Here is a 5,137-nt window from a genome sequence, read left to right on the forward strand (position 1 = left end):
CAATAGTCCATCTAGTCCAGCGTCCCGTCTCACACAGTGGCCAGCCAGTTCCTCTGGAAGGCCAACAATAGGGCACAGAGGCCGAGGCCTTCCTAAGAACATCAGAAGAGCCCTGCTGGATCAGACCAGTGAGGGTCCATCTACTCCAGCCTCCTGTCTCACACAGTGGCCAACCAGTTCCTCTGGAGGGCCAACAACAAGGAAGAGAGGCCGAGGCCTTCATAAGAACATCAGAAGAGTCCTGCTGGATCAGACCAGTAGTCCATCTAGTCCAGCACCCTGTCTCACACAGTGGCCAACCAGTTCCTCTGGAGGGCCAACAACAGGGCAGAGAGGCCGAGGCCTTCATAAGAACATCAGAAGAGCCCTGCTGGATCAGACCAATAATCGATCTAGTCCAGCGTCCTGTCTCACGCAGTGGCTAACCATTTCCTCTGGAAGGCCAACAAAAGGGCACAGAGGCCAAAGCCTTCCTCCGACAAGAACATCAGAAGAGCCCTGCTGGGTCAGACCAGCGGCCCATCTAGTCCAGCCTCCCATCTCACACAGTGGCCAGACAGTTCCTCTGCAGGGCCAACAACAGGGCACGGAGGCCCGAGGTCTTCCCCTGATGTTGCTTCCTGGCTCTGGGAATCAGAGGTTTAGTGCCTCTCAATGTGGAGGTTCCCCTCAGTCGCCATAGCTAGCAGCCGTTGATAAGACTTATCCTCCATGTTCAGAGGCAGTCAACCTTTCTCCCAGGGCCAGCCAAAAGAAAACATCAGGGGAAGCCCTCGGCTTCTATGCCCTGTTGCTGGCCATCCGGAGGAACCGGTTGGCTGCTGTGTGAGACAGGAGGCTGGACTAGATGGACCACTGGTCTGCCTTGTTGTTGGCCCTCCAGAGGAACTGGTTGGCCACTGTGTGAGACAGGAGGCTGGACTGAATGGACCCTCATTGGTCGGATCCAGCCGGGCTCATCTCGCATTCTTAGGAAGGCCTCGGCCTCTATCCCATTTGTTGGCCTTCCAGAGGAAAACTGGCTCTTCTGATGTTCTCACCAAGCACTCAGCCTCTACTCCCTGCTGTTTGCCCTCCAGAGGAACTAGTTGGCCACTCTGTGAGATGGGATGCTGGGCGAGATGGACCACTGGTCTGATGTAGCAGGGTTAGGGTTTTTGCGTTCTGATGATTTTTGTGCAAGCAAGGCGTATGCCTCCAAGTATGGTCCGAGAAGGGGGAACCCTGGTGCCCCAGGTTTCAAGAGTTTGGGGTCTTCCCATCCTGACGACACCTTCAATCACGGCTTGGCCTTCTGCTCATTCAAACTTTGACCCAGGAGAGGCTTAACTCCTTCAGGCAAGATTCATGTCATTTCTTGCCCTCTGTACAGGACCTTGCGCATTGCTGGCACCGCAGGCAACGCGCTTATGCGCTAGCGGAGTTATGTTTTCTCTCCCAAACCGGGTTGGAGAAAGTTTGAAAATGTTTTTGTCGCCGATGTTAAAAAAGTTGCACGGAGGATTCTACCGAAATGGCAACACCCTGCCAGAAGGCACGGCTATTATCCTGTTACCTTACGATGAAATACTCGGCTCTGAATGGCTCTTGTCGCTCAGATTTGCATAATTAGTGCCGCGCTCTCTCCGGTAACTGGCACGCGAAACCGCCGCCGTGAGATCGACTCCCGGTCATTAGCCGGCAGTCTGCAGTCATCTGTATAATTGAGGAATGGCTATAGAGCGGGATCGTTTTGCAAATTCATTCTCCGAGGAGCGGCAATCAGAAGTACCGAACTGTTTGCCAGCAACGGAGCAAGCTCAATTAGCATCACCCTCCTTTCTCCTACCCCCCAGGTAAGCGGGAAATGCCAAACTTGCATTTAAAAAGTTACGTCGGTGAAAGAGAGGAATGTGTTCCCAAGGACAAGGCTTGGTTCTTCCGACCCAGAAAATTCTGCACAGCGTTACGACGCTGCTTGTGCAGGGCCCCAGTCTGGTGTTTCAGGAAAGGTGTTTTTATTGGGGGCCAGGAGAGAAAGCTTTCGGTTTTCACAGGGCTCTCTCAGTGTCTCAAGGGTTCTGCGCGGCTGAAAAGGTTTGCCACATCAACCATCTCAAGGTCAGGTCCAAGAGCCAACAGAAAGGAGATGGAGCACTGCAATGGGGTGGCATGCTCACTTCCGTTTATACCCCATCTCTCTCCCCAGTTGGGGACACAAGGTGGCTTACGCACAGGAACACACCAAGCTGCCTTATGCGGAATCAGAAATAATACAAAAACACTGTGATTGACCTTTATGAATATACTTAAATGCAGGGGTCATTCCGTAGAAAAAGAGGGGCAGAAGCTCATTAGCATAACTTATTAGCATAACTCATTTGCATATGCCACACCCCCTGACAGTTTGCTAGTTTGGTGTAGTCGTTAAGTGTGCGGACTCTAATCTGGGAGAACCGGGTTTGATTTCCCACTCCTCCACTTGCACCTGCTGATGTGACCTTGGGTCAGTCACAAGCTCTGGCACAGCTGTCCTTGAAAAAGAGCAGTTTGTGTCAGAGTTCTCTCAGCCCCACCTACCTCACAGGGTGTCTGCTGTGGGGGGGGGGAGGGGAAGGGAAAGGAGTTGGTAAGCCGCTCTGAGACTCCAAGTGAAGGGCGGGGTATAAATCCAATCTCTTCTTCTTCTTCTTCTTCTTCTGACATCACCGGAAGTGTGTCAGAAGGCAACGCCCACCGCTCAGGCTCCACTGGACTGTTTTGGATTGCTATCTATTGGGAGGGGGGGACGTGCAGACACTAGACTGTTTTGGATTGCTAGCTATTGGGGGGGGGGACGTGCAGATCTGTCCTTGCAGAGGAGGGAGAGCTTGTACCTGAATAAAACTTGGTCTTAAAGGTGCCACTGGTCTGTTTTGGACCGGGGGGCCGGGGAGAGCTCTGTAACTTACCTGGCTGCTTCTTGCTCTGACTGAGGGCTGCTGGGAGCAGGGGGTGGGGCTTGTTGCATGTGCCCGCCCCCTGGGCTCTTTACTGCCGGAGCTCCGCTCCTGTGCGCTCCTGCAGGAAATGACCCCTGCTTAAACGCAACTCTTAAGGCTGCTATTCATAAAGCACTATTGGATACGATATATCGTTTGTGGACTGTTCGAAGACTTTTGAATTTTTGCACACGGTCCCTGATCTGACTGAGGTTTGATATTGCAGGCTTTGAAACTAACAATGCTAATGGTGCAATATGCATTTTATTTCTTACTGCGTTTCTGATTTACTATTGTACTCCGTGAACTGAACTTTTAAGATACCCTTAAGAGTTGCATTTAAGTGTATTCATAAAATTCAATCGCAGTGGCTTTTGTATTATTTTTGACTTCTTTCCCGTGATCCTCTCTTTGTATTGGCTTACGCTGAATCAGAGCATCAGTCCATCAAAGCCAGTACTGTCTACGCCAGGGGTGTCTAACTCATTTGTTATGAGGGCCGGATCTGACATAAATGAGACCTTGTTGGGCCGGGCCATGTGTGTCATAAAATGTAATGCCAGGTAGCGGAGATATAAACTTTATAAAGGACACACAAACACAAAGGGGTTTTTTTAAACTTAAAATAAAAACAGGCTATTAGCACTCTTGCAATATTTTGTTTATTTAAATGTGTCTGATAACTGACACCTCTTGCTCTGAATGACTGCATCAAAATGTCTGTGCTGTTGCAACCTTGAGTATGCTGTTCAGGTGTGTATCTGTAAGCTGCAAACCTATGATGACGCAAGCAGCAGCAGAACTGGAAAAAGAAGCAGGAGACAGCCAGTTCCACCACGGGTCTGATAGAAGCCCTCCGGGGGCCTGATTCAGCCCACGGGGCGCATGTTTGACACCCCTGGTCTACGCAGACTGGCAGCGGCTTTCCAGGGTCTCAGGCAGAGGTCTTTCACATCACCTCCCGCCTGATCCTTTTTCAACGGGAGATGCTGGGGACTGAACTTGGGACCTTCCACATGCCAAGCGGATGCTCTACTCAGGAGTGAACCTCAAGGGTCAATTTTCCATACAACATACACCCAAACACAGAAGACTGAACAAACGAGGTGGACAATGGCGGAAAACAGCCCCACTGAGGCTTTCCTAACGAAGTCTCAACCTCAGTTATGAGAAGGACGGATGACGTATCAAACTGGTCATCACACCTCAGAAAGGATATTATAGCATTGGAAAACATGCAGAAAAGGGCAACTAGGGCCCCGGTCACATGGGAGGATTTGCCCCACAAAACGGATGGGTTGAGGGCGGATTAAACTAGCGCAATCAGATGTCAACATTTGGCAAGCGTCACGCCCCCGCCCCCAACCCGTCGCTACCGGCCGAAAGGGCGGATTTAAAAGAGTACTACTTACTGGGAAACTGCAAAAGAGTACTACTTACTGGGAAACGGGCAGCATGGGCGACCATGTGATCGCCGACATGTCTGTATCCCGTGTTATGCGAGGCCCTGCAACACTGCGCATGCGCACAACTTTAGCTTGGAGAAACGACAGCTGAGGGGGTGACACGATCGAGGTTCACAAGATTATGCATGGATAAGAGCAGGTTGAGAAAGAAGCCCTTTTCTTCCTTTCTCACAAGACAAGAACTCGTGGGCACTCCATGAAATGGCTGAGCAGTCAGGTTAGAACTGATAAAAGGAAGTCCTTCTTCACCCCAAGAGTGATCAACACATGGAATACACTGCCACAGGAGGTGGCGGCGGCTACAAGCATGGACAGCTTCAAGAGGGAATTGGATAAACATCTGGAGCAGAGATCCATCAGTGGCTATTAGCCACAGGGTATAGATAGGAACTCTCAGTCTGGGGCAAGGGATGCTCGGTATTCTTGGTGCTTGGGGGGCCCCAACAGTGGGAGGGCTTCTAGTGTCCTGGCCCCACTGCTGGCTGGACCTCCTGATGGTATTTTTGGCCACTGTGTGACAGAGTGTTGGACTGGATGGGCCATTGGCCTGATCCAGCATTGGCTTGTCTTGTGTTCTTATGTTCTTACTGCTTAACGCTTCCCCATTTTTAAAGCTCCGGCCCACATCTTCTCGGGGCCCAAGCACAAAAAAGTCGTTCAGGAATCTTGTAAATTGAGCACTCGTTTCCTGAATGACATTAAAGTTTCCAG

At 50.9% G+C, this 5,137-nt stretch overlaps 1 protein-coding gene across 1 annotated transcript in view; it reads right to left on the reverse strand.

Annotated features, from left to right (window-relative positions):
• The window catches only part of TJP1 (tight junction protein 1), a 189,134-nt gene that overhangs the window by 75,671 nt on the left and 108,326 nt on the right, over positions 1-5,137 (reverse strand). The window lies entirely within an intron of this gene.

The sequence above is a fragment of the Gekko japonicus genome, unplaced genomic scaffold, assembly GCF_001447785.1.
Source record: "Gekko japonicus isolate JY-2015 unplaced genomic scaffold, Gekko_japonicus_V1.1 scaffold653, whole genome shotgun sequence".
In the NCBI taxonomy this organism is placed as follows: Eukaryota; Metazoa; Chordata; class Lepidosauria; order Squamata; family Gekkonidae; genus Gekko; species Gekko japonicus.